Here is an 8,017-nt window from a genome sequence, read left to right as displayed (position 1 = left end):
TGCAGAATTCTCTTAGCTTTTGCTTCTCTGTAAAGTTTTTCTTTCTCTGTCGAATCTGAATGAGATCCTTGCTGGGTACAGTTATCTTAGTTGTAGGTTTTCCCTTTCATCACTTTAAATATGTCCTGCCACTCCCTTCTGGCTTGCAGATTTTCTGACTTTTTCTTTGTATTTAATTTTTGATGGTTTGATTAATATGTGTCTTGGCGTGTTTCTCCTTGGATTTATCATGTATGGGACTCTCTGTGCTTCCTGGACTTGATTGACTATTTCCTTTCCCATATTAGGGAAGTTTTCAACTATAATCTCTTCAAATATTTTCTCAGTCCCTTTCTTTTTCTCTTCTCCTTCTGGAACCCCTATAATTCGAATGTTGGTGCGTTTAATGTTGTCCCAGAGGTCTCTGAGACTGTCCTCAATTCTTTTCATTCTTTTTTCTTTATTTTGCTCTGCGGTAGTTATTTCCACTATTTTATCTTCCAGGTCACTTATCCATTCTTCTGCCTCAGTTATTCTGCTATTGATTCCTTCTAGAGAATTTTTAATTTCATTTGTTGTGTTGTTCATCACTGTTTGTTTGTTCTTTAGTTCTTCTAGGTCCTTGTTAAACATTTCTTGTATTTTCTCCATCTATTTCCAAGATTTTGGATCATCTTTACTACCATTACTCTGAACTCTTTTTCAGGTAGACTGCCTATTTCCTCTTCATTTGTTTGGTCTGGTGGGTTTTTACCTTGCTCCTTCATCTGCTGCATATTTCTGTGTCTTCTCATTTTGCTTAACTTACTGTGTTTGGGGTCTCCTTTTCTCAGGCTGCAGGTTTGTAGTTCCCATTGTTTTTGGTTTCTGCCCCCAGCGGGTAAGGTTGGTTCAGTGGGTTGTGTAGGCTTCCTTGTGGAGGGCAGTAGTGCCTGTGTTCTGGTGGATGAGGCTGGATCTTGTCTTTCTGGTGGACAGGTCCATGTCCAGTGGTGTGTTTTGGGGTGTCTGTGACCTTATCATGATTTTAGGCAGCCTTTCTTCTAGTGGGCGCAGTTGAGTTCCTGTCTTGCTAGTTGTTTGGCATAGGGTGTCCAGCACTGTAGCTTGCTGGTTGTTGAGTGGAGCTGGGTCTTGGTGTTGACATAGAGATCTCTGGGAGATTTTTGCCATTTGATATTCGTGGAGTTGGGAGGTCTCTGGTGGACCAATGTCCTGAACTTGGCTCTCCCACCTCAGAGGCACTGGCCTGACACCCAGTCAGAGCACCAAGATCCTGTCGTCCTCACGGCTCAGAATAAAAGGGAGAAAAAAATAAAGAAAGATAGAAAAAAATAAATGAAATAAAATAAAGTTATTAAAATAAAAAATAATTATTAAAAATAAAAAAATTAAAAAGTAACAAAAAAGAAACAAACAAAGAAAGAAGAGAGCAGCCAAACCAAAAAACAAATCCACCAATAATAAGGAATGCTAAAAACTATACTAAAAAAAAAAAAGAAAAAAAATGGGTAGACAGAACCCTAGGACAAATGGTAAAAGCAAAGCTATACAGACAAAATTACGCACAGAATCATACAGATACAAAAAGATACAAAAAGAGAAAAAGGCAAAAAATATATATATCGTTGCTCCCAAAGTCCACCCCCTCAATTTTGGGATGATTAGTTGTCTATTCAGGTATTCCACAGATTCAGGGTACCTCAAGTTGATTGTGAAGATTTAATCTGCTGCTCCTGAGGCTGCTGGGAGAGATTTCCCTTTCTCTTCTTTGTTCGCACAGCTCCCGGGGTTCAGCTTTGGATTTTGACCCACCTTTGCGTGTAGGACGTCTGTTCTTCGCTCAGACAGGACGGAGTTAAAGGAGCAGCTGATTCAGGGGCTCTGGCTCACTCAGGCCGGGGGGAGGGAGGGGTACGCAGGTGGGGTGAGCCTGCAGCGGCAGAGGCCGGCATGACATTGCACTAGCCTGAGGCCCGCCGTGCGTTCTCCCGGGGAAGTTGTCCCTGGATCCTGGGACCCTGGCAATGGCGGGCTGCACAGGCTTCCGGGCGGGGAGGTGTGGAGAGTGACCTGTGCTCGCACACAGGCTTCTTGGTGGCAGCAGCAGCAGCCTTAGAGTCTCATGCCCGTCTCTGGGGTCCGCACTTACAGCCATGGCTAACACCTGTCTCTGGAGCTCATTTAGGCGGTGCTCGGAATCCCCTCTCCTCGCGCACCCCAAAACAATGGTCTCTTGCCTCTTCGGCAGCTCCAGACTTTTTCCCGGACTCCCTCCTGGCTAGCTGTGGCGCACTAGCCCCCTGCAGGCTTTGTTCACGCCACCAACCCCAGTCCTCTCCCTGCGCTCCGACCGAAGCCCGAGCCTCCCGCCCGCCCCGGCGGGTGAGCAGACAAGCCTCTAGGGCTGGTGAGTGCTGGTTGGCACCGATCCTCTGTGCGGGAATCTCTTCGCTTTGCCCTCCGCACCCCTGTTGCTGTGCTCTCCTCCGTGGCTCCGAAGCTCCCCCACTCCGCCACCCCCCCATCTCCGCCAGTGAAGGGCCTTCCTAGTGCATGGAAACCTTTCCTCCTTCACAGCTCCCTCCCAGAGGGGTAGGTCCCATCCCTATTCTTTTGTCTCGGTTATTTCTTTTTTCTTTTGCCCTACCCAGGTACATGGGGGGTTTCTTGCCTTTTGGGAGGTCTTAGGTCTTCTGCCAGCGTTCAGTAGGTGTTCTGTAGTTGTTCCACATGTAGATGTATTTCTGGTGTATCTGTGGGGAGGAAGATACATATGGAGGAACCATCCATATAGTTGCAAAAGATCTCCGCGTCTTACTCCTACACCATCTTGAAGGTCTCTCTCCATTTGAACTTCTTACAATTTCTCAGCCTGCTGCGCACATCTGGAGTTTGCTTTTACGTCAGAGAAAATTTTTTCTTCCTCATTTGTGCCAGATTGCTGTAGGGTGAGTTTCCTGTAGGTGTGGGACTGATTAATCATGATCCTGAAACAACACTGATAATCCTCTAAATTCTGGAATATTTTCTCTATTATCCTTAGAGGCAAAGTAATTTTAGTCACAGCTTTATCCCTACTTCCATTTTGACCTCAAGAAAAGCAAAGTAATTTCCCTGAAGATCCCCAGATCTACATTCAAAGAGATTTAGTAGCTAATATCAATAAACGAGATTTAAAATTGATTTTGCATAGAAAAATATAGACTACTTAAAGCCTACCTTAAATTTAGGTGGGCTCTTACAGAATCAGTTCTTCTCAGTTTATAGTGACTGTTCATTCATTGTCCTGAGATGAGTTGTTTCTGTAACTGTTTTGCAGACGAGGAAACTTGGTCCAGAGAGTTCCCTAAGCATTTGTATGTAGAAAAGTGAAGTACAGAGCCCAAGGCTTACAGACACTTAATCCAGTCTTTCTACCACTTCATAAGCTAAATGTGGAAGTGGTGTTGTAGGTGTAGTGACTAGAATCTGGGCTTTCAGATCAGTCCACATGGCTTTAATGCCACCTGTACTCCTTACTAACCATGGGGATGGGGGATGGTCACTCTCTTGCTCCTTCATCTGCTGTGTGTTTTTCTGTCTTTTCATTTTGCTTATCTTACTGTGTTTGGGGTCTCCTTTTTTGCAGGCTGAAGGTTCGTAGTTCCTGTTGTTTTTTGTGTCTGTCCCCAGTGGCTAAGGTTGGTTCAGTGGGTTGTGTAGGCTTCCTGGTGGAGGGTACTAGTGCCTGTGTTCTGGTGGATGAGGCTGGATCTTGTCTTTCTGGTGGGCAGGTCCACGTCTGGTGGTGTGTTTTGGGGTGTCTGTAGAGTTATTATGATTTTGGGCAGCCTCTCTGCTAATGGGTGGGGTTGTGTTCCTGTCTTGCTAGTTGTTTGGCATAGGATGTCCAGCACTGTAGCTTGCTGGTCGTTGAGTGAAGCTGGGTGCTGGCGTTGAGATGGAGATCTCTGGGAGATTTTCGCCGTTTGATATTATGTGCAGCTGGGAGGCCTCTTGTGGACCAGTGTCCTGAAGTTGGCTCTCCCACCTCAGAGGCACAGCACTGACTCCTGGCTGCAGCACCAAGAGCCTTTCATCCACAGGGCTCCTTAATTTGGGATGATTCGTTGTCTATTCAGGTATCCCACAGATGCAGGGTATATCAAGTTGATTGTGGAGCTTTAATCCGCTGCTTCTGAGGCTGCTGGGAGAGATTTCCCTTTCTCTTCTTTGTTCTCACAGTTCCCAGGGGCTCAGCTTTGGATTTGGCCCCGCCTGTGCATGTAGGTCGCCGGAGGGCGTCTGTTCTTTGCTCAGACAGGACGGGGTTAAAGGAGCCGCTGATTCGGAGGCTCTGGCTTACTCAGGCCGGGGGGGTAGGGAGGGTCACGGAGTGTGGGGCGGGCCTGTGGCGGCAGAGGCCGACGTGACGTTGCAGCCTGAGGCGCGCCGTGCGTTCTCCCGGGGGAGTTGTCCCTGGATCCCGGGACCCTGGCAGTGGCGGGCTGCACAGGCTCCCCGGAAGGGCGTGTGGCTTGTGATCTGTGTTCGCACACAGGCCTCCTGGTGGCGGCAGCAGCGGCCTTAGCGTCTCATGTCTGTCTCTGGGCTCCGCACTTTTAGCCGCGGGTCGCGCCCGTCTCTGGAGCTCCTTTAAGCAGAGTTCTTAATCCCCTCTCCTCGTGCACCAGGAAACAAAGAGGGACGTAAAAGTCTCTTGCCTCCTCGGCAGGTCCAGACTTTTCCCCGGACTCCCTCCCGGCTAGCCGCGGTGCACTAACGCCCTGCAGGCTGTGTTCACGCCGCCAACCTCAGTCCTCTCCCGGTGCTCCGACAAAAGCCGGAGCCTCAGCTCCCAGTCCCGCCCGCCCCGGCGGGCGAGCAGACAAGCCTCTCGGCTGGTGAGTGCCGGTCGGCCCGATCCTCTGCGCTGGAATCTGTCCGCTTTGCCCTCCGCACCCCTGTTGCTGTGCTCTCCTCCGCGGCTCCCAAGCTCCCCCACTCCGCCTCCCGAAGTCTCCATCCGCGAAGGGGCTTCCTAGTGTGTGGACACTTTTCCTCCTTCACAGCTCTCTCCCGCTGGTGCAGGACCCGTCCCTATCCTTTTGTCTCTGTTTATTCTTTTTCCTTTTGCCCTACCCAGGTACGTGGGGGGTTCCTTGCCTTTTGGGAGGTCTGAGGTCTTCTGCCAGCGTTCAGTAGGTGTTCTGTAGGAGTTGTTCCACGCGTAGATGTATTTCTGGTGTATCTGTGGGGAGGAAGGTGATCTCCGCGTCTTACTCTTCCGCCATCTTCCCGGAAGTCCTCGAATGGTCACTCTCTGAATGTCAGTATAAGTGGGGCCACCAGACATAATGTTTTAGGAAGTACAGTTCATCTTGGAAATATTCTTGACAAAAAAGCTGAAAGTGAATCTAATGAATCTACCTTCTAGGGCTACCTTCCAATTATAGAAAATATGGCTGAAAGAAGAATGATTTCATGATACTGCAGGGGAACAAATGCACATATTTGGGATTTGGGGCATTCGACAGGACTACTATGTGGTTTCTGCAAATCAGAGGGAAAAATCAAAGGGAGAAATGGTGAGCATGAGTGTGTGTGTGTCTCCTTTGGATTAAAAGAAACTCAAGAGACATAACAACTAAGAGAGATGTATTGAACTTGTTTGCACCCTGATTTAAACAAACGAGCTGTAAAGAGAATTTTATTTATTTTATTTATTTATTTATTTTTGGCCGTGTAGGGCCTTCGTTGCTGCATGCGGGCTTTCTCTAGTTGCGGCAAGCGGGGGCTACTCTTCATTGAGGTGCGTGGGCTTCTCATTGCGGTGGCTTCTCTTGTTGCGGAGCACGGGCTCTAGGCGTGCGGGCTTCATTAGTTGCAGCATGCAGGCTCAGTAGTTGTGGCTCGCGGGCTCTAGAGCGCAGGCTCAGTAGTTATGGTGCATGGGCTTAGTTGCTCTGCGGCATGTGGGATTTTCCCAGACCTGGGCTTGAACCCGTGTCCCCTGAATTGGCAGGCGGATTCTTAACCACTGCGCCACCAGGGAAGTCCCATGTAAAGTGAATTTTTAAGGCAACCAGGGAAATTGGATTTTGGTCTGAGAGTTATTGATAATTTTATTAGGTATGATAATATTTATTTTAAAAATGTTCATTTTTATTCCACTTTTATTGAGATATATTTGACATAAGGCACTGTATAAGTTTAAGGTGTATAGAGTAATGATTCAACTTACATACATCATGAAATGATGACCACAGTACGTTTAGTGAACATCCATCATCCCATATAAATACAAAATGAATGAAGTAAAAAAAATTTTTCCTTTTGTGTTGAGAACTCAGGATTTGCTCTCTTAACAACGTTTGTATATAACATGTAGCAGTGTTAGTTATATCTATCATATTATACATTACATCCTAGTACTTATTTATCTTATAACTGGCAGTTTGTACATTTTGACCACCTTCATCCAATTCCCCCTCCCCCAACCCCTGCCTTTGGTAGCCACAAATCTGATATCTTTTTCTATGAGTTTGGTGGTATGTTTGTTTGTTTTCGAAGTATAATTGAACCACAGCACTATGTTAGTTCCTGTCATGCAACATAGTGATTTGATATTTCTATAGATTTCAAAATGATCACTGTGATAAGTGTAGTTACAATATGTCACCATACAAAGATATTACCTAGTTATTGGCTATATTACCCGCTCTGTACATTTCATACCTGTGACTCATTTATTTTGTAACTGAAAGTTTGGACCTCTTAATCTCCCTCACGTATTTCTTTCTTCCTTCCACTCCCTCCCCTCTGTAAACTACTTGTTTGTTCTCTGTGTCTATAACTCTGTGTCTGTTTTGCTTTGGTGGTTCATTTGTTTTAGTCCAGTTTTGTTCTTTTGCATGTAGCTGTCCAGTTATTTTTTAGATTCCACATATAAGCAAAATCACACATTATCTGTCTTTCTGTGTGACTTATTTCACTTAGCATAGTACCCTTTAGGTCCATCCATGTAGTTGCAAATGGCAAGATTTCATTCTTTTTCAGGCTAATATTCCATTGTGTAGGGACTTCCCTGGTGGCACAGTGGTTAAGAATCCGCCTGCCAATGCAGGGGACACAGGTTTGAGCCCTGGTCTGGGAAGATCCCACATGCCGCGGAGCAACTAAGCCCATGCGCAACAACTACTGAGACTGTGCTCTAGAGCCTGTGAGCCACAATTACTGAAGGCCACGTGCCTTGAGCCCATGCTCTGTAGCAAAGACAAGCCACCGCAATGAGAAGCCTGCGCACCACAATGAAGAGTAGCCCCTGCTCGCCACAACTAGAGAAAGCCCGTGCATGGCAACGAAGACCCAACACAGCCAAAAATAAATAAATAAATAGATAAATATTTCCATTGTATATGTGTATACCACGTTTTCTCCATATATTAATCTATTGATTGGCACTTGGGTTGCTTCCATGTTATGGCTATGGTAAATAATGCTGCAATGAATCTAGGGGGTGCATATTTTTTTTTTTCTAATTAGTGTTTTTGTTTTCTTTGGGTAAGTACCCAGAAGTGGAATTGCTGGGTCATACATTAGTTCTATTTTTAATTTCTTGAGGAATCTCCATACTGTTTGCCATAGTGGCTGTACCAGTTTACATTTCTACCAATTGTACATGAGGGATCCCTTTTCTCCACATCCTTGTCAACACTTATTATTTGCTCTCTTTTTGATGGCAGCCATTCTTTTTGATGACAAATGTGAGGTGATATCCCATTGAGGTTTTGGTTTGTATTTCCCTGATGATTAGTGATGTTGAGCATCTTTTCATGTGCTTGTTGGCCATTTGTATGTCTTCTTTGGAAAAATGTCCATTTAGATCATCTGCCCATTTTTTAATTGGGTTGTTTGTTTTTTTGATATTGAATGGTATGAGTTCTTATATATTTTGGATATGAACCCCTTATTGGATATATTGTTTGCAAATATCTTCTCCCATTCATTAGGTGGCCTTTTTGTTTGTTGATAGTTTCTTTCACTGTGAAAGAGC

This window comes from Pseudorca crassidens, chromosome 5 (genome assembly GCF_039906515.1).
Source record: "Pseudorca crassidens isolate mPseCra1 chromosome 5, mPseCra1.hap1, whole genome shotgun sequence".
Lineage (NCBI taxonomy): Eukaryota > Metazoa > Chordata > Mammalia > Artiodactyla > Delphinidae > Pseudorca > Pseudorca crassidens.
The sequence above is the reverse complement of the archived record's forward strand: the minus strand, read 5'-3'. Positions refer to the sequence as shown.